Below are 21,702 nucleotides of genomic sequence, written 5' to 3'. Positions count from 1 at the left end.
GTAAAATGGGAGCAGGAGCACTCACTCTTCCTTGGGAGTTGGGGGGCAGGATTTATCAGTGCCTGCAAAGGCCTTGGTAAGTATTAGCTTCTAAGCATTGGTCACTCTACCTCCCCAGTAGCTAGAGCAAGGTCTGGCTGGTCAGTGCTCATAAGGAGCCAGTGAATTAGGGAGACCCTTCTGAAGCCTTTGACACAGGGAGGCAGGAGGGGACCAGAGACAGCCCAGATGCTGGGGAGGAGGAGGAGGAACACAGAAGCCAGAGGATGGGAGCGGTGCCAGGGAGGGTCAGACGCCCACCCTGTGGTTCTCTGGCCACACACAGGCCCTGCCAGGGGGCTGCCTGGGGAGCCGGGCCTGCTGTGGCCACCAGGGAGGAGGCTCATGGGAGTGGCAGGCTGGGTAGAGAGGGAGAGGGTGGGGAAAACCAAATCCCACGGTCATGGCTCCTAGGAGGAAATGTGTGGGAGGTCTGGGGGGGGCGGTCAAGGCGGCTGGAGCTGTGGGCAGGCGCCGGCCAGGCCCCAAAGAAAGTCTGTGCTGGGCGGCTGCCGGTCTGGCCTGGCCTGGGAGGAGGTGTCTTTGCTGCCGGACACGGTGGAGATGCTGCCAGATGCAGCCCTGGCCCCCAGGAGGAATGTGCCCCCCTCCCCACCCCCTGCCTCTAGACTCTTCCACATAAGGCTTTCAGGGGTGCTCAGGCCACATGAGTTCAGGACAAAGGAATCAGAAGCACATGGACTGGATTCCCCAGGGAGGAGAAGTTCTGGAAACGAAGACTAAAAGGAAGAGAACAGCCAGAGGGGTACTGGGATCAGACTTGGGAGGCAGCGGGAGGAGGTGCCTGGCTCAGAGCAGCCTCCACACCATGTGGTACCCACAACCCCTGAGCTCTCAAATTAGGGCCATGCCTCGGGTGCCATGAGGGCCTCATATGTGGCCGGGGCACCTCCCTCTGCCTCTCTGAGCCTCCGCTTCTTTCCTTAGTGCCCCAGATGCTCAGCTCAATATGCTTGGAGTAATCCACGTCTCTCTCTGTCTCTGTCTCTGTCTCTCCTGCACCAGCAAACCCTGAGGGCTCTACTTTCAAAATCCAGCCAGAATCCACCTGCTTTTCGCTGCCTCGAGGGCCCCAGCCTGGATCAGCCCCATCATATCCCACTTGGATCAGTGCAGTCACCTCTGTTCTGGTCTTCTGGCTTCCACACAACCCCCTCCCCACAGCTATCCCCCTAACAGTGACCAGAGGGTGCCCTTGAACACCCGAGTCAGATCCTATCCCTTCTTGACTCAGGGAACCCTCCACGGCTCCCATCTCTCTCAGAGCAAAAGCCAAAGTCCGCCCCGTGACCCACAAGGCTCTGTGTGCTCTCCCCATCCCCTCCCCGCCCTCCCCTCCTCCCTCTCTTCTCCTCACTATTCCCTCTAGCCCACTGGCTTCCTCACTCTTCCTGGCATGCTCCCACCCCAGGGGAGCACTTACAGCTCCCCCTGCTTGCTGCCCTCCGCCCCTAGACCCCTACATGGCTCTCTCCTCACTTCCTTCAGGTCTTTACTCAGACATCGCCTCCTCGGAAAGCCTTCCCTGACCCCCAACTTAAAACTGCACTCTCTCCATGCGTACTTTATTTTTCATAGCATACCACCACCTGACACTGTAGATTTTACTTCTTGAGCTGGCTTCCTGTCTGTCTCCCCAGGAGAATGCCAGCTCTGTGAGGGTGGGGCTTGTTGTCCGTTTTGTTCCCTACCGGAGTGTCCCCCGTGTGCAGAACAGGGCCTATCACCGAAGCCACCTGTTGGTTTAATCAACCGAAAGGTGACAATCCCATCTGCAGATGGTTGGAGCAACTTTGAAATCGCTTTATCAAGGTGCAATTTACTTAGCATATAATTTGCCCACTGTATGTACATACATAAATGATTTCTAGTAAATCTGTTGCGTTGTGCATCCATTACCATAATCCAGCGTCTGAGAACACTTCTATAACCCCAAAGTTCCCTGTCCCCATTGCAGTCCCTCTCCCTGTTCCTCCCCTGCCCCAGGCAACCACTCATCTGCTTTGTCTCCCTATAGCTTTGCCTCTTCTAGAAATTTCACATTAATGGAATCATACAATTTGTAGTATTTTGTGTCTGACTTTTTAAATGCAGTATGTTTTTTTTTTTTAAAGATTTTATTTATTTATTTATTTGACAGAGAGAGACAAAGCGAGAGAAGGAACACAAGCAGGGGGAGTGGGAGAGGGAGAAGCAGGCTTCCTGCTGAGCAGGGAGCCCGATGTGGGGCTCGATCCCAGGACCCTGGGATCATAACCTGAGCCGAAGGCAGACTCTTAACAGCTGAGCCACCCAGGCACCCCAATGCAGTATGGTGTTTTAAAAGATTTTATTTATTTATTTGAGAGAGAGAGAGAGAGACCATGAACTGGGGTGGGGGGAGGGACAGCAGGAGAGGGAGAAGCAGACTCCCCGTTGAGCAGGGAGCCTGACTCTATGGGATGGACCCTGTTTTGTTTATCCATTCACCTGTTGATGGACATTTGAGTTGTTGCCACCTTTTAGCTATTGTGAATAATTCTACTGTGAACACTTGTGTACACATATGCTCTCATTTCTGGACTATATGGTCGATGTACATTTAACTTTTTAAGAAACTGTCAGATTGTTTCCCAAAGTGATCCCCACCAGGAGTGGTTGGTTGGTTCATCCTCCACATCCTCCCCACCGCCAGGTATCAGCCTTTCTTATTTTAGCTGTTCCAAAAGGTGTGTGCAGTGTATCTCATTGTGGTGTTACTCTGCATTTCTTTACCACCTGGTGATGTCGAGGATCTTTTCCTATCCTTATCTGCTATCCAGAGATCCTCTTTGCTGAAGTAACTGTTCAAATCCTTTGCCCATTTTCAAATTGGGACTCTGGTTTTTCTTGTTGAGTTTTTAGAAAATTATTTTTCAACTGCTTGTTGCTGGTACAGAGAAATAGAATTCATCTTTGTAGATTGACCTTGTATCCAGGAACCATGCTAAATTCACTTAATCCCATTCATTCATCAGTAGATTTTATTATATCCCCCAATTACCTAATTTCTTCACTCACAAATGGTGACGGTTTTATTTATTACATTTTGATCCTTACATGTTCTCTTGTCTTTTCTTTCTTTGTTGCCCTGGCTGGAAGCCTCTGGTACAATGTTGAAAAGAAGTGGTGATAACAGCTATCCTTTTCTTGTCTTGATCTCTGGGGGGAAATCTTCCACTATTTTCACAACTAAGTTTCATATTTGCTGTGGGTCTTTCTTTTCTTTTCTTTTTTCTTTCTTTCTTCCTCTGTCTCTCTCTCTCTCTCTCCTTCTTTCCTTCCTTCTTTCTTTTTTTGTAGGTAACATATCAGAGTGTAGAAGTTCCCTTCTGGTTCTATTTGATTAGAGTTTTAAACATGAACGAGTGCTGAATCTTAGTATTGGGTTTGAGAACCCTTTATATACTCTGGATACAAGCCCCTCATCAGATGTACAATCTGCACATATTTCCTCCTTAGGCTGTGGTTTGTCTTTTCATTCTCCTTATGTCTTCTGAAGGGGACGCATTTGCATTTTGATGAAGTCCAATTTACCAACGTTCTTTTTCATGGGCTGTGCTTTTGGTGACATACCTAAGGAATTTTTGCCTAAGCCAAGGTTGCAAAGATTTCTTCATCTGCTTTATTGTTTTCGGTTTTACATTTAGCTCTACAGTCTATTTAGAGTTACTTTTTGTGTAGGACGTGAAGCAGAGCCTAAGTTGTTGGTCTTGTTTTTCCTCTTGCAAGTGTCTATCCTATTCTCAAAGCGGGGCTATTTGTGTTTCTCATGGAGTTAACAGTTGGCTCCTGCTCGCCTGCCTGGACCTCTCCCATCGGGGCCTGGGCAGGGTTATAGAAGAGAAGGCCACAGGAGCCTGCCCAAACAGGATGTTGCCCAACCCTCTCAGGGCTGAAATCCATCCTCTAGGACCCTTATCGGCGCTTCCATCGGCAGTCCTGGGCAGTTCTGACCGAGCCCGACCACAGGGCCTGCCCCTCCACCCTTGTCCTTCCCAGTGGCTTGGGGCTTATCCAGGAGCCTTGATACCCAAACAGAGCAAGATGTCAGCAGGGCCAGCAGACCTCTGGGACTTTTTGGAGGGGGCAGCTCCTGTCTCCTTGGCATTTCCCTCCCGGTGTTGGCCTCTCAGTGACCTGGTTTCCCTCCTCCCCAAAACCTCAGGTTAGGTTGTGGCTTCCTGTGTCCCCAGCCACACCTGTTCCCACCAACCTGGAGAGGGCAAAAAGCAAACATTCCTAGCAACCCCACCCAAGCGTGTCCTGGATCGGGGTGGGGCTGGGGGCTCCCTAGCTCGTGGGGAGGGGAGCCCAGGAGTGGTCTGTAACCCCGCCCCATGACCCACAAGGCTCTGTGGGCTTACCTTACCTTACCTCACCTGTGCCTCTCCCCATGGGCCCTGGTTAAGGGCAACAAACCAAACCTAGGGAGACATGGGGAGGGGACGGCAGCAGGCAGAACTTCGGAGGCCATGGGGGATAGAGACCCAGCCTTTGGTGAAAGACGAGCTCACAGAGAGGCAAAATCCAGTCATTTTTACACATAAAATCTCTCTCTGTATGTATGAGGGCTACTTTGTTGGTCTGACCATCCATTCTTCCTAGGAGCACCAGAGTCAGGTCAGGTCCTGTCCCTCCTCTGCTCAGGACGCTCCGTGGCTCCCACCTTAGGGTAAAATCCAAAGTCCTCCCGAGGCCCACAGGGCCCTGCATGATGTGCCCTATCGCCCCTCTGTCACCTCCCATCATCTGCCTCCTACCCTCCCTCCAACCACACAGGCCTCCTTGCTGTCCCCCAAACATACTGGGCATGCTCCTACCTCGGGGTCTTTGCATGGGCTGTTCCCTTTCCCAGATGTTTTCACTCCTTCTGTCTCAAGTCTTTGCTAAGATACCACTTCCTATTTAAAGTCTCAGCTCTCAGGGCGCCTGGGTGGCTCAGTCGGTTAAGCGCCTGCCTTCGGGATCGAGATCCACGTCAGGCTCTCTGCTCAGCGGGAGCCTGCTTCTCCCTCTCCCCTGTCACTCCCCCTGCTTGTGCTCCCTCTCTCTGTCAAGTAAATAAAATCTTAAATAAAGTCTCAGCTCAGCTCTCTTCCTTTTTTCTGCTTGAGGTTTCCCCATAGCACGCATCACCTTCTGGTAACACTGCCATTCACTGTTTGCCTGGGCCCCGCGAGGGCAGGGGTTTTCTGCTTTGTTCACTGCGGTACCCCAGCACCCAGGCCAGCGCCAGGAACACAGTAGGTGATCAGTAAACACTTGTGGAATGGATGGTCTCCTCTTCCACCCTTTGCCCACTTAGGTCTGATGGCGCTGAACCATCACGAGGAGCGATCACATGACCCAGGCCTGGCCAATGGGCACATTCCATCCTTTCTGGCCAGAGTGATTGGTTTCTGAATGACATGTGACCCTAGTCTGTCCAATGAGAGGCAGCCACTGGATTTTTGCTAGCACTGTTGGAAAAGCGGCTTTCTCATTTTTTTTCTGGAGTTTCTTGGCTGTTAAAAGATAAACCAGAGGTTGCTGAGGCCATTTTAGCCCCATGGGAAATCGCTGCCTGAGCGTAAAGCTCTCCAGAGGAAAGCTTAGTTGAGAGGGGGAGGTTACTTTGTTTAAGAGCCTGGATTCAGCTCTTCCTGAAGCCAACATTCTTTAGATTTTTTTCTTAAGCAGGTCTGGGTTTGGATTTTTACTGGCGACTGAAATAGTCCTGACCAATCCATCCATCTTCCCTTCCTTCCTTCTTTTTTTTTCATCCCTTTCCCTCTTTCACCCTCCTTCCCTCTCTCCTCTTTCTCCCTCCCTCCCTGTCTTCCTCCCTCATCCCTCCTTTCCTCCCTTTTTTTCCTTCTGTCTCTAATTTAATCCTTATCCCCATCCTGGCCTGGACCCCACCTCCACAACACAGCTGAGTCAAAAGTAACTTTTCACCTTTCCTCCAAACAGCCCTTCTGCACCACTCCCTCCCCTTGCCCTCCCAGGCTAGCCCTCTCCCATCCTGTGTGCATGGGACTCTGCCAAGTGGGGCTGTGAATCCTGGCTCCCCCCACCAGAAGGCTGTGTGCCCTTGGTAAGTGACTTCACCTCTGTGAAACGGGTATGACAGCCTGACCACTGTTCCCAGGTCTGCCTTCTCTCTAACCTCTTCTGACTGCCTGGTCATGGGGGCCTCACCTGCCTGCCCTGCTCCAGCTCACAGGTCCTTCACTTTGCTCAAAATCCCCTGAGTCTGTCCCGTGACCCGCAAAGAGTCCCAGTGCATCCTGGCCTCTGGGGCCACCAGTCAGTGGCCAAGACTCTGAGGGGACTATAGATATCATGCCCATTTTACAGATGAGGAAACTGAGCCCCAGGACACCCAGCCAGGATATAAACAAGGCAGTTTTTCAGAGGGTTAAAAGCATGATAGGTTGGAGAATTTCCAGGAAAGGGAGTGGTTCCTAGGGAAGCAGAATAGTCAGGGAAGGCTCCCTGGAGGAGATGACTGTTTAGGACCAGAGCTTCCCAGACATAGCCTCATCAGGAGGAAAGGCAGCCAGGCATGGGGAAATGCAAGGGCAAAGGGCCCTTGAGGTGGGAACCACCTGAGGTGGGAACCAGTTTGGTACGTTTAGGCTCCAGCTCAGGGATCAAGAGGAAAGCAGGCTCTAATATTCACATTGCTAAAATACCTGGTAGAGGGCACTGGGAGGAACAGGGTGGCTGGTGGGGCTGGGTGAACTCCCTCTGAGGGCTGTCACCTCAGTACCCACCAGAGTTTTCTCCAGGAGGGCAGCCATTTTTGATGTGCTTAATTCTGTTCACTCTTGGTGCTTCGTTCACTGTGCCTTTGCCCCCATTTAACAGATGAGAAAACCAAGGCTCCAAACAAGCCCCCCAGGCCTGGACCCATAACTCTAGCCTCTCAAGGATTTGCAGCTCCCCAGGTAGGACAGAATCTTAGAAGCCCTGGAGGCTCACAGGGGTCCCTTGGGGCCTTAAGACCAGCCTTTGGCCTCCTCCTCTAGGAAGTCTTCCCAGCTTTTTCTGGCTCCAGGCCTTCCCCTTCTCTGAATTCAGCTCTTGCCTGTGTCAGGCCCAGCAAGTGGGTTCTCTGAGGGCAGACGAGTGGTTTTGGGTTTTCCCAACTCTGCCCAGCTCACCACATACCTCCATACAGGAAAACTGAGAAGATCCAAAGTTGGGGTTGGAGACAGGAGTGGTGGAGGGGGTGGGGGCCTGGCAGCTTCTGGGAGGGGAAATATTTTGGTTCTCAGAAGGCTCGAGAATTGCCTGATTCCCAACCGATTAGGGGTAATTAACCCTTCGAAAGGCAGTAATTAAGTCTGTGCCTCTGAAACCATAATTAGAAGCTCCAGGAGGCTCCGCCCCCTCCCCCAAGAGCCAGGCAGCCCCCACAGCTGAAGCTAGCCGGGACTGGAGGACTGGGGATGGAATCTGTTCCCCTCATGGGGCTGAGTGAGACCCATAGCTTCCCTTATGGCACCCAAGGCAGGGACCTGGAGAATAGTATTCATGGAACCTGAGCTTTTCCCTGAGCAGTCCTTTTTGGGGTTGTCAGGCAACGCGGGGAGACTTTGTTCTTGGAGGGTATGAAGGTAGGAAGATTGGGCTCAGCTGGGATCTGGGGTGTGGGGCTGAGAACTTGACTCTCTGGCTGAGGGAAGCTGAGACAGAGACTCCATCTTCAAAAGGGGTTGAGGATGCCAGGGACACAGGCTGGCTACAGGGAGGATGGAGGAGTCCTGGGGGGTCAGAGAGGACAGAGGAGGCCCTCTTGTGGGGGTGCTCACCTCAGCCGAGAGGCATTGGCCTCAGGAGCCAGGCTGGCTCTGTGGTTCCTGCATCTCCCGTTGAGGCAGCCAGGGGACGAGGTGGGAGCTTTGCCAAAAGAGCTGACCCCCAGCCTCAGTGCCCATGAAGTGCCTGGCATGGGGCAGCTGGTACCCAAAGAACCTGGAGACATGCAGGTCCATGCTTTGCCTCTATCCCAACAGTCTAACCCGTGGCATCCCCAAGGGGACGTTTGAGGCCAACTCTGGGCGCCTCCAAGCCCTAGGCCACTCCCCGCACCCCATTTCCTCTGCAGCGCCCCCTTGGTGGTGCAATTGGAATGAATATCATCCGAGGCGAAGGCCCAGGAGAATGAGGTGTGGCACGTGGACTGGCACTTTCCTCTGTGGGGGACACCTGGTCCTGGGCTGGCATTGTGGATGGGGTGGGGGGTGGCAGGAGGGTATCTGCGTGGAGCTGGATGATGATGGAGCGCTTTCGGCTCAGAATGACGTTTACTCCCCGCTTGGTAGTGTGGGGTCAGATTTGTCTCCAAAAGGGGCCTTGACATCCTACCCCACCTCTCCCTCATCTCTCAGCTCTGGCCATCCTGTCATCCTTTGTTGTCCAACACCCTAAACTCCTTTCTGCCCCAGGGTCTTTGCACTTACTGTGCCCTCCACTGGATGGCCTTGCCCCAGTCTTGGCATGGCAAGGGCCATATCCCTCTCAGGCCTCAGTGCAAACATTGTGGCCCCAGAGAATCTCCCCACTCACCTTATCCAGAGCAGGTTCCCCCTCTACAACCACTAGTTACATCCCTCTGTTTACTTCCTCTTTTAAAACACTTAACCAGCGATGATCTCATAGGTTGTTGTCCCCTTCCTCTTCTGTCTTCCCCGCCGATGGTAAGCTCCAGAAGGGCAGGGAAGTTTAACTGTTTTGTTCATTCTGTGTCCCTGAATCTCCGTATACAGTAGTAGGTGCTCAATAAATGTTTATTGTTGTTGTTGGCGGGTTAAATGGAAGACAAGGTTAAGTGTGGGAACAGCACCTGGGAAAAGCAGGACGTAGAGGAGAATTTCATGGGCGGGGGGCTGCTTCCAGTACCTCTCGGGGACCCCCCGGGTACCCTGCTTGGGGAGAAACCCGAGAGGCGACCCACTTTCCCAGAGTCGCATGCACCTCCCCCTGGTGGCCCACAGGTGGCACTCGCTCCCTGCGCTGCAGCGGCGGGAAGCAGCGGTGGGAAAATCCCAGCGTCTGGTGGTGGGGGAGGCACCACCATTTAGCCCACTCCCCTGTCTGCCTCCTGCTGTCAAGCCCTGACCCCGAATTTGGATGCGAAGCCCTGGGACGCAGCTCGGGGCCCGACTCCTGGGGCCTGAGAGGCACGGGGATGGTATGCTGAGGGGTGGGGGGGAGCTGAAGGCTCTGCCCTGCGCATGCTCCTGCCCACCCCCCAGAACTAATTAAGCAGCCCCATGCTTGGGAGAAGGGGGGACGGGTGGAACGTTCACTCTGCATCCATCCCGGCTTAATCCTGTTCATGCCAGAGGCGGGCAGAATGCTTGGTCCTCAGTGGGCCCTTGAAGCACACTTGTGGAATAGTGAGTGGGTGGACCCCCATTTTGCAGATGGGGAAACTGAGGCTCAGGGAGACTACACGGCTCGCCCAGGTTCACAGAGCCAGGAAATGGTGAGGCAGGGGTTGGAGTCCCAGGTATGCCCGACTCCCGGGTCAGTTGGTTTAAAAAACACTGAAAAGTGGATTTCTTAGTCACCCAAAGTGATACAGGAATCCCTTTGGAAAGCAAAAGTCTTCCCTGACCCTCCTCACTTCAGCCCCCAGGTGGTGGTGGGGGGGGTCCCCTTCTAGCCTGCTTTCTCTGTCTACACCTACTGCAGGGGGCATCTGGATTTCTAGCTGGGTCACTGGGCACACACTTCCCCTCTCTGGGCCTCAGTTTCTTCGCCTGTAAAATGTGCATAATTGTCATCGAGCTACCTCCCCACCCCCGCCACCCCCTCACCTCCCCCCACCACCAGTGGCTGTGAGGACTGAATGAGTTATTCTCACGGAAAAGCCCTTGGAGCAGAACCTGGCGTCCAGGCTGCCTCCAGATCGTGCAGGTCCCCTCCGGGGGTCTATACAACCCGGTGGGAAACATACCAGGCTGGAATGTTCCAGCTACTTCTCTGGTATGAGGGCCTAGCCTGCAGTGCCTCTCTGTGGTCTGAGGCTGCCTGTGAATCCCACTGTGTGTCTTCATCTGGCTGAGGTGTGTGCACTCGGCTCTTTCCACGTGGGGGTCAGTGCGTGTGCCGAGGTGTACAATCCACTGGGTTCCCGTAGGGTTTCTCAACCTCAGTCCTTACATTGCAAGCCAGATATTTGGCCTTTCTTTGCTGGGGGGGCGGGGCTGTTCTGTGCCCTGTAGCCCGTAGCATCCCGCTCCTCAACTGTGACAACTAGAAATGTCTGCAGAAGTTGTCACACGTCCGATGAGGGGCGAAATCACCCCTTTGAGCACTCCTGCTGTGTACCCTGCTGGCATGTCCCCCCGCTGGTGTGTATTTGTGCATGTGTGGTTCTCTGTGCCGTCTTGGTTTGGCTCCCTCCCACCCACCCACCCACCCAGAAGCATGTTCTGACACAAGGATCCGGGGGGGGGGGGCATATAGTTTATTTGGGAGATAAAATAGATATTTGTGCATTTTCCCCCAAATGCTTATGGTGAAATCCTAACCCTCAAGGTGATGGTATTAGGAGGTGGGGCCTTGGGGAGGTGATTAGATCGTGAGCGTGGAGAGGGGATGAGTGGAATTAGTGCCCTTATAAAAGAGACCCCACAGAGCTCCTTCGCCCTCTTTCTGTCCCATGAGGTCACAGCAAGAAGACGGCTGTCCGTGGGTGCGGAAAGAGGCCTCTCACCAGAACGCCACCATGATCTTGAACTTCCCAGCCTCCAAAACTGGGAGAAGCACATGTGTGTTGCTCATAGGCCACCCACTCTGGGGTACATTGCTACAGCAGCCCGAGACACGGGCAGGGAACTTGGGGAGGGGGAGAACAAAGGGGGCTGAGGGCCCCTGGGAGACCACGTGGGCCGTGCACCTGCCGGGAGAAGAAGTAGGGGCATTTTTCCACCAAGTCCCTTCTGTCGTGGGCTGAGGGCTGCTCCCGGGGGCACGCATTCCAGCAGTCCTGGCCCCCGGCCATGTGCACGGCAGTGGTCAGGGCCCAGATGTGGTCCGGGCTTGGCAGCATCTGTACGGGGCGGAGGGGGGGGTTCCTCCACCCTTTCCTGTGGCTGGCTGCTCCTGGGGGGGTCTCTGGGCTGCCTGAGCTGGGCTGTGCCAGCCCACCCCGATTTCCGCAGCCGGCTGTGTGTATATTTGGTGTGCCAGTGTGTGTTTATCTGCTGTGCATGTGTTTGCGTCTGTATTTATCTGGCACGAGTGTGTGCGTCTTTGTTTTCCCTTCTGCTCCGTCTCCGCAAACGTGGGGGAAACTTCTGTTTTTAATCAGGGGCCAGAACCGTCTCGTCACCATGCTAGCAATGGTGTTATTAATCAGGCCATTTGGAAATGGTCTTTCCGAGTGTTCCCTGAGATCAGGCCTGGGGTGCCCTGCCCTGGGGACCCCCCCAGAGGTAGCAGCAGCAAGGAGGTGCCCTGCCCCCCTCCTCATGTGTCCAAAAAGGGAAACTGAGGCACCTGGCTGCACGAGGCCTCTCCATGAGCAGCCAGGGAAAGGAAGTTTTATGTGCAAAGCGTTTTACATGCATAAAAGCTTGATGAGTCCCCTCCCTGTCACATTTAAAAAAGGAATTCTCATCCCATTTACAGATGAGGAAACTGAGGTTTGGGGGTGGGACCCAGAGCTCATGGGTTTCCAAGGCTCATCTCTTCGTCCTTTCAAAAGGCAACCACTGGGGCGCCTGGGTGGCTCAAATGGTTAAGCGTCTGCCTTTGGCTCGGGTCATGATCCCAGGGTCCTGGGATCAAGCCCCACGTCTGGCTCTTGGCTCAGCGGGGAGTCTACTTCTCCCTCTCCCTCTGCCTTTCCCCCTGCTCATACTGTCTGTATCTCTGTGTCTCAAATGAATAAATAAAATCTTTAAAAAAATGACAACTGCTTTTTTTAAGATTTTATTTATTTATTTGAGAGACTGAGAGAGAGCAAGCACAAGCCAGGGTGGGGGGTAGGGAGAAACAGAGGGAGAGGGAGAGAGAATCTGAAGCAGATTCTATACTAAGGGCAGAGCCCAACACGGGGCTCCATCTCACGACCCTGAGATCCTGACCTGAGCCGAAACCAAGAGTCAGATGCTCAACCGACTGAGCCGCCCAGGTGCCCCTCAAACGGCAACCACTTTTGAAGCTGTCCGGGGCTGCTTGGTCCTCACCTGTGTCTTAGTGTCCCCTTCAGTCACTAGGAGCCCTTCTCCACTAGCCAGCCCGAGCCAGTCTGAATAATCCATGTTTCTTGGCAGGGCACCAGCTTTCTCATATTTTCTGTTCTCGGATGCTCCAGGCCCAGGGGCCTGGCTGGCTCTGTGAACACAGATATTAATTAGCATTAATTAATAACCCCTGAGGAGTGAGGGAGCTGCCTGTCGATCCCCAAGCTCTGAAGGACCTGGAGGCTGACTTGGGTCCCTGGTGTGTGGCAGCTGGAGCCTGAGCTGGGCCCTGAGGTGGGCGAGGGGCTCTACCCCGGCTGCTGGGGCCCGGCATGCTCCAAGAGCGGGGTCCGTCGATGGCCCCTGTAGACAGCCTTAACCTCCAGAGCCCGAACACCAGAGGCGGAGACGTGGGCCCTGTGAGGTCCTGTGGAGGCAGAAAAACAATTGGACTAGAGGGGACCCTCACCCCATTTGCCAGGAGATGGAGCCTGCGGTTCCCCGAAAGGCCACATGTTTGGCTCAGATCCCCACCCTGACACCTACTGTGTGCCATTAGTCAAGTTACTTACCCTCTCCTTGCCTTGGCCTCCTCGTTTATGACATGAGTGTAATTCCTGCCTTGCAGATCGTTAGAGAAAATAAATGACCGTGTGTGTATTTCATGGCAGATCCACACTGTCACCGTGGAAGTCATAACCAGTAGCCACAGCTGTGACAAAAGGCCACTGGGGCCAGCTCCTCTGCTTACCAGCTGAGTGGCCTGGAAATAGGGATTCACTGTACCTAGGTATCAGTCTCCCCATCTGGAAGATGGGGCTAACGCAGTATGGACTTTGTAGGATTCTTGCAAAAATTGAAAAAAATAATGCCCCTAAAATGATTAGGACAGTGCTGAACACATTATGAGCTGAAGCAGAGAGAGAAGAAGCCACTGTGATTGTGCTAAAGCACGGAGGTTTGGGGTTGGGGCAGTAGGGGAGCCTCCTGCTTCAGGCCAAGTCTGATCACAGAAAGGGAGTCAGACCGCACTTATGATTAGTCCCAGGGCGGTATTGTGGGGGCTGAGCTGTGTTTCCTCAAAAAATATGTCCAGGTCGGGGCGCCTGGGTGGCTCAGTCGTTAAGCGTCTGCCTTCGGCTCAGGTCATGATCTCAGGGTCCTGGGATCGAGCCCCGCATCGGGCTCCCCGCTCCGCAGGAGGCCTGCTTCTCCCTCTCCCACTCCCCCTGCTTGTGTTCCCTCTCTCACTGTGTCTCCCTCTGTCAAATAAATAAATAAAATCTTAAAAAAAAAAAAAATATGTCCAGGTCCTAAACCCCAGTCCCTGGGAATGTGACCTTATCTGGAAAGAGGGTCTTTGTTGGTATAATCAGTTAAGTCGAAGTTAGGTCATCCTGGATTAGGGTAGGCCCTGAATCCAGTATGACTGGTGTCCTTATTAGAAGAGGGGACAGGACCCCAGAGAAGGCCACGTGAAAACAGAGGCAGAGATCGGAGAGATGTGGTCACACACCCAAGAATGCCACCGGCTTTGGGAGGCCCGGAGGGATTCTCCCCCTCAGCCTCCAGGAGGAGCCAACCCTGCCCACGCTTGACTCGGGACTGCTGGCCTCCAGAACTGTGGGAGAATCAATTCCTCTTGTTTACAGCCACCAGGTTTATGGTACTTTGTTTTGTCAGCCCTAAAAACCCAAGATAGACATCTATCTGGGTTTTTTTCTGAAATCACATGGTGTCCCACAGCACCATAGCTGATTTCCTCATCCTTTGTGGATGGACACATGGGCTGTTTCTCAATTTGCCCGGTCGCAAACAAGCCTGCCAAAACCACCCTGGCTCCCACCTCCATGCTCAAAAGCGCTTATTCCCAGGAGGGGAACTGATGGTGGAGGGTTGGAAAACTGCCCATTTTAATGAACACTGCCAAACGCCCCCCCCAGAAAAGTGCCAGGAAGTTTACCCCCACTCTGAAGGAGAGCACCCCAAGAGTTTGTTTCAAATGTGGGTCAGAACTGCCCAGTGAGGCTGCAGTCTTGTTGAAATGGTGCTTCTAAGGAGAGCCGCAGAAGTATTCGTGACCCATCCTTTGGGTGCTGTGTAGGGAAGAAACTCTCTTGGATCTTCCCTGAACCTCGAGGGGGAGCGGGGGGAGGGGGGTAGAGATCCTGGATGCAGTGGATTCTGGTGGGAGGTGAGCCCAGAAAGCACGGGTAAGGGAGAGAGGAAGCAGGGAAGGGAAGGGAGGGCAATCAGTGAGGGTATGTTCACAAGTGAGTTTCCACTGCTAGCAAGTGGGGCTCAGTCCTACTGGGGCTGCTGAGACACCAGGTTGAGCACACCCCTCAGAGCTTTCCCACCAGGGGACGGGGGAGCCGGGGTATTTGTCCACCACTCCCCATCAGTCATTGGGCAGGGGCTGCTCCAGCAGTGTGTTTGCTTTCCAGAACGTTCTGCTGGCCCTGGGAATGGTCCGGCTGCCAGGGGCTGGCTGTTGGAAGAAGGGGGTCAGCATGCCCAGGAATGTCGCGGGGATATGGGTGGTTGCTGGCATTCTGGGAAAGCAGAGATAGATGATAAACAGAACAAACACATCATGGGCATGTTTGGGGGAGGGGGGATGTGTTGAAGAAAAAGAATCAATTAGAGCAGGGCAAAGGTAAGGTGACAATGCTGTAGGTGAAGGTCCTTAACACCAAGCTCCACACCCAGTAGGGGACTAATAAATAAACGTCCCATACTTCTCTCTAGTCTGTGAAGAGATGGCAAGAGGGAGGGAGGGTGGGAGAAGAGAGAGAGAGGCTGGCCGGTGTGGAACAGCCACCTGGGCAGGGTGGGGAGGGAGGGAGGGAGGGAGGGAGGGAGAGGCTGGTAATGATGCTGAAAAGTAATCGGCCCTTCTCTCTGGGAGGCAGTGAAACTCTAATTAGAATGAAAATGTGGTTTAATGAGGATGAAAACGGTAATTGTGCTGGGCAGCATGGTCCCCACGGTGCCACTTTCCCAGGGGGCTGCTCTGGGCCTTGGAGGGGCTGGGGTAGGGACACCGAGATGAGGAAGGGCATTGGTGGGGCCTCAGTTTCTCCCCTGAGGGTCCACCCAGGTGGCACCAGGTAAAGACCGCTGTGCAGGGCCCCACCTGCCCCTGGGGCTGGTTCCAGGTGCCCCCGGGGGCCCTGCTTTTCCATCCCACACCTTATCCTCAATAACAATACAGCAGTGACGCTGAAACACTGATGTTGTTTATTGAGCACCTACTATGTGCCAGGCACCATTCAACTGCTTTACAGACTCTAAGTCACATTATCATTAAAATTATTCCCATTTTGCAGATGATAGAACTAGGGCACAGAGAAACCATATAGAAGAGTATATTAAAAAGAGGGTGACAAATGTAGCTCCAAGTAGCCAGGGGCTTTCTTTCCTTAGCCAGGTAAGTGCTGGGGGCACCAGGGGTTGCCAGCCTCCGAGGCCAGGGACCCCTCGTACAGTTTCCCTGACCATACTTGAGGTGTCACCCATTCCTCTCCACCTGCTACTTACGCTCTGCTAGAGGAGGTGGGCGTGACTAGGTGGGAGGTGGGCGTGGCTGGACGGGCCATAGGGGTGCCTGGATTTGCAACACCTCTGACCCTGGAGGAAAGAGGAGCTGTCAGTCATTGTAGTGGGCCGTAGAACGGGGACTGAAACCTGGGGCTCCTGACTCCTAGGCCTCAACTTTCCTGCCACGGAAAGCTGAGGTGTTGTTCAAATGAAGGTTTGGGTAAGACTGAGGTTTATAAAACTTCAGGGTCTCCACTTTTGCTTCTGGAAGTACCAATAATACGCAGTCTGCAGCAAGGACACATCAGAACAAAAACATTCATTGAGGCCAGGTGGGCAATAAAGCAGACTTGTCTGGCCCTTCAAAGTGATCCTAGGTCAAGAAAGATTAGATTCAGGCGCCTGGGTGTCTCAGTCGTTAAGCGTCTGCCTTCGGCTCAGGTCATGATCCCAGGGTCCTGGGATCGAGCCCCGCATCGGGCTCCCTGCTCAGCGGGAAGTCTGCTTCTCCTTCTCCCACTCCCCCTGCTTGTGTTCCCTCTCTTGCTGTGTCTCTCTCTGTCAAATAAATAAATAAAATCTTTTTTAAAAAAAAAAGAAAGATTAGATTCTTGGCCACATATATGGCAGATAAAATGTTAAGGACCTTAATATACAAAGAGCACTTATGAATCAATAAGAAAAAGACAAATATCTCACATGTGAAATTGGCACAGGGCATAAATAGGAGGCTCACAAAGGAATGATAAAAAGTCACCAAACTTCTTGCAAGGATGAACAATCCGACCATTTTATCAGCTAAAGACTCATTTTTAGGGATGCCTGCGTGGCTCAGTCAGTTAAGTGTTTGCCTTCAGCTCAGGTCATGATCCCAGGGTCCTGGGATCGAGTCCTGCTCAGCAGGGAGCCTGCTTCTTCCTCTCCCTGCCCCCCTGCTAATGCTCTCTCTCACTATCTCTCTCTCAAATAAATAAAATCTAAAAAAAAAAAAAAAGACTCGTTTTTACTTGTCACACTTATCAGCATGTGTGAAATTTTGGGGATGCACACCTGTGCACTCTCATGGGCATGTAAACTGATACAACCTTCATGGAGGATGGTTCCAGAACTTTGCATTAAACATTTAATTGTGTGAACTCTCTGACCCAACAAGTCCATCTCTGGGAATATGCAAAGATCTATAAAGCGTAATGCAGGATGGTTAAGAGCCCCATAATCAGATGGCTGGGTTTCCAATCCTGGCTCCGCCGTCTGTGAGCTATGTGCCCTCAGGTACATGAATTAATGTCACAGAGTCTCCATTTCCTCACCTGTACTTTGGGCATATCATGAGGACTCCATGAGAGAATGTATATGAAATTCTCATTTAGTGCCTCACCAAGCACATAGTAGGTGCTTGCTACTATCACCAGGACAAAAACCCTCATAGAAAGCTGGGAAACAGTGAAAGTGTCCTTGTGCAAGAGGTGGGCTAAATAAGGAGTAGAAAACGAAAATGAGCAAACCTAGATTCATCGACACCGTGTGACCTCTGCAATTTATTAACAGAAAAACAAAAAGAGGGCGCCTGGGTGGCTCAGATGGTTAAGCGTCTGCCTTCGGCTCAGGTCATGATCTCAGGGTCCTGGGATCGAGTCCCGCATCGGGCTCCCTGCTCCTTGGGAGCCTGCTTCTCCCTCTGCCTCTCTCTCTCTCTCTGTCTCTCATGAATAAATAAATAAAATTAAAAAAAAAAAAAGAAAAACAAAAAGAATCTCGAAACAAAATAATGGCCGTATGTTTAAAATTTGATAAATCTTTAATATATGATACTCAAGGTTTATATAAGACATCTTTAAATTAAATTTAGGTGCTATGTTTCAGATACACATGAAAATATCAGTTGTTTGAACATTTTACAAATTTATATTTACTCCATATAAAGCCTACACAGAGGCTTTCAAACAGCAAGTGACTCTGTTGAATTTCTTCCAAACAGATATTCAGGGACCCAGCTAAGTTCAATATTTGGATATGCTGTAATTAACATGGGACTTCCAAAAAAGAAGAATGAAAAACAAAAAGAACACAGGTTTCAAACATCACATATAGCCACATAATTTCAAGCATTTTGACCATGAATCAGAGCATTTATTTTTCACATTGTAATGTAGTCTTACCCAGGTTCAGAACTGAAGCAAAAATTTCATGAAGTCGGGGTGCCTGGGTGGCTCAGATGGTTAGGCGTCTGCCTTCGGCTCGGGTCATGATTCCAGGGTCCCGGGATCGAGCCCCGCATCGGGCTTTCTGCTCAGCGGAGAGCCTGCTTCTCCCTCTCCCTCTATCTCCCCCCTGCTCATGCTCTCTCTCTCTCTCCGTATCTCTGTGTCTCAAATGGATAAATAAAATCTTTAAAAAAAAAATTTCATGGGCGCCTGGGTGGCTCAGTTGGTTGGGCGACTGCCTTCGGCTCAGGTCATGATCCTGGAGTCCCGGGATCGAGTCCCGCATTGGGCTCCCCGCTCGGTGGGGAGTCTGCTTCTCCCTCTGACCCTCTCCCCTCTCATGCTCTCTCTCATTCTCTCTCTCTCAAATAAATAAATAAAATCTTTTAAAAAAATAAATAAAAAAAATTTCATGAAGTAATATTTATCCTATCTCTGTGCACTGAGTTCTGACATTTTCTATTCTCTTCTGTTCCATTTTGGAAGGCAGGTCGTCTCATAAGTACAGCATTATTGTTCTTCAAGGCTTTGGTGGATGTCACCGGACCACTGGGTAGTGACTAGGAAAAAGGGTTGGGGGCACGGGAAAAGTGTGATTTGACTTCACACCTGTTAGTGGGTTGTATGTGTGAACTTATGTGCACATGTGTGTGTGTGCGTGCATAAGTGTGTGCTTACACATGTGCACGTGTGTGCATACAGGTATGTGCGTGTGTGTGCACGCTCATAAGTGTGTGCATGCGTGTGCATACAGATATGCACATGTGTGCCTGTGTGTTGGGATGACGGAGAGGCAAGTGGGGCAGTCACTTCAGGAGGAAAATCTAAGGGGGTGTCAAAAAACTCAGTCATCAAGATAAATTTTTTTTTAAAGATTTTATTTATTTATTTGACAGAGAGAGACACAGTGAGAGAGGGAACACAAGCAGGGGGAGTGGGAGAGGGAGAAGCAGGCTTCCCGTGGAGCAGGGAGCCCGATGCGGGGCTCGATCCCAGTACCCTGGGATCATGACCTGAGCCGAAGGCAGCCGCTCAACGGCTGAGCCACCCAGGCGCCCCCATCAAGATAAATTTTAATGCAATATTTTAAAAAATCAAAATAATGGAAAAATCCATAGGAACAAAATGCCAAGTTTTTAAATACAGCCAGGATCTGGCCCTGGTTTCAAAAATCAGCCCCACTCACTTCACCCTAATCCTGCTCCTCTGTGCATGCAGGTGTTTGTACATGTGTTTGCACGCATCTGGGCACGTATCTATGAGTATGGGTGTGAATACACGTGCGTTTGCATGCTTTTATGCATTTATGTGTGTGATGTGTGCATTGCGTATGCATGGCTGCGAGCACCTGTGCATATATAGGAGTTTGTAGGCATGTGTGCATGTGTGTGTGCCTACCTGTGTGTGCACGCGCGCATGCCCGAATGCCCAGAGAAACATGCAGAAAGATGTCCTTCAAGCTAACTATACTTTCTTTGAGGCGGTGAAAATTCAGGTATTTCTCTCTCCTTGTACTGGCCTCGATCTCCCCCCCTGGTATGGGTCATCTTACAACCAGAATAAAAACAAGAAAGCCAGCTTCACTATGGAGGGAAGGTCTTGGGCAGAGGTGTTTCCCTCGGGGAAGCCACTGAGAAGGAAGGAATCGGAGAGATCCCCAAATTTACTCATCACCAATAATTGCTGAAGTTCACGGAGCATTTCACCGTGGGCCAGGAACTGTCATCTCTTTGTTCTTCACTGTGGAAGGTGCACAGTGCTGAACACATGTTTGTTGAATGAAAAAGTGAATGAGTCCATCATCACTCCCTTGGAGCCGGGACTGCTCTCTCTCTGCCTGGGATGCCCTTCCCGATGGTTCTCACATGGCCAGCTCCTTCTTGTCATTTATTTATTTATTTTTAAAGACTTTATTCATCTATTTATTTGAGAGAGAGAGAGAGCACAGCAGGGGGAGGGGAAGAGGGAGAGGGACAAGCAGACTCCCCGCCGAGCAGGGAGCAACGTGGAGCTTGATCCCAGGACCCCAGGATCATGACCTGAGCTGAAGGCAGACACTCAACTAACTGAGCCACCCAGGCGCCCTTCCTTCTTGTCATTTAGACTCCAGTTAATGTTGCCTCCTCCAGGAAGCCCTCTCTACTGACCTGTTTACACCAACCCATCAGCTCATTTAAATTCTCAAAATAGCACATTTCTCATCATAGCAGATTTCTCATCTTCCTGCTGAGGACAGACCTCACCTCTCTTGTTCACCACTGTATCCCCACCCTTCACACTCAGCGCCTGGCATATAGTAGGTACTCAGTAAACACTTGCTGAATAAATGAATGACATCCCCACCCCATTACAAACAAGGAAATTGGAGCTCAGGGGTTCAAAGTCACCTGCCCAAGGTCACTATGTTTTTCAGGTGGCGAGACCAGGATTTAAACCCTTGTCCCTCTGATGCCAGAGCCTGGGCCATCAACCAGGACACTTCCCTCTCCTCCAGATGGCACCAGACCGTGTGCCTGATGCTCCGATGTGTCCTCTGGGTCCCCGGAGGCTGCTTACAAGTGGGCCACCTGCCAGGAGAAGCCCTGGGCATGATGGAAACAATAGCTTCTGTTTATTGAGCACCTACTGTGTGCCACCAAGAAGGGCTCAGAGAGGCTGTGCTGTGTGCTCGGGTCCCACGGCTGATCCACGAAACATGGCCTATGTTGTGGGTCGAACTGTGCCTCCCAAAAGATATGTCCAAGTCCTAACCCTTGGAACATGTGAATGTGGTCTTATTTGGAATAGAGTCTTTGCAGAAGTAATAAAGATAGGAGCAATATAAGAGCGTCCTAGATTACACAGCGGAGCCTAAATGCACTGACAAGTGTTCTTATCAGAGACAGAAGAGCAGAGAGAAGGGAAGAAGGCCGTATGAAGACGAGGCAGAGATTGGGGTGATGCGGCCGGAAGCCAGGGAACAACAGAGCCCCCGGGAGCTGGAAGACGCCTGGAAGGATCCTCCCCTATTGCCTTCCAGGGGATGCGGCCCTGAGGACACCTTGATTTCAGACTGCTGGCCTCCAGAACTGTGGGATAATAAAATTCCTGTTGGTTAAGCCCCCCGGTCTGTGGTCATCTGTCACAGCAGCCCCAGGACGTGAACACAGTCTGCTCGTCCACAATTTAGCATCACTGTTGTCCAATGTACAGAAAAATGGAAAGAACTGTCCAGTGAGCACCCACGTGTACGCCCACCACCTAGAGTCCGTGGTTGATGCTTGGCTTGATTTGTCATTATCTGTCTTTCCACCCACCCACCCACTCACCTCATTACAATTTTTGCAAATTAAGAATTTATCTTTTGGGGCGCCTGGGTGGCTCAGTCGTTAAGCGTCTGCCTTCGGCTCACGTCATGATCTCAGGGTCCTGGGATCGAGCCCCGCATTGGGCTCCCTGCTCCACGGGAAGCCTGCTTCTCTCTCTCCCACTCCCCCTGCTTGTGTTCCCTCTCTCGCTGTGTCTCTCTCTGTCAAATAAATAAATAAAATCTTTAAAAAAAAAAAAGAATTTATCTTTTTTAGAGCGGTTTGAGGTTCACAACAAACTTGTGAGGGAAGGTACAGAGATTTCCCATACACCCTCTGCCCCCACCAAGGCACGGCCTCCCCTGTATCACCAGCCCCACCAGAGGGTGCATTGGTTAC

At 51.8% G+C, this 21,702-nt stretch overlaps 1 long non-coding RNA gene across 1 annotated transcript; it reads left to right on the top strand.

Moving 5' to 3' along the window:
* The first annotated feature begins 6,038 nt into the window (after window positions 1-6,038).
* Window positions 6,039-21,443, top strand: LOC145717002 (uncharacterized). Its single transcript, XR_014139964.1, has 3 exons — window positions 6,039-6,157; window positions 6,934-7,013; window positions 20,430-21,443. It is a non-coding gene; the product is annotated as an uncharacterized LOC145717002 (long non-coding RNA).
* Window positions 21,444-21,702: the final 259 nt, after the last annotated feature.

The sequence above is a fragment of the Leptonychotes weddellii genome, chromosome 1, assembly GCF_054177405.1.
Source record: "Leptonychotes weddellii isolate Sample4059 chromosome 1, ASM5417740v2, whole genome shotgun sequence".
NCBI lineage: Eukaryota > Metazoa > Chordata > Mammalia > Carnivora > Phocidae > Leptonychotes > Leptonychotes weddellii.
This window is presented reverse-complemented; position numbering and strand designations above follow the sequence as displayed.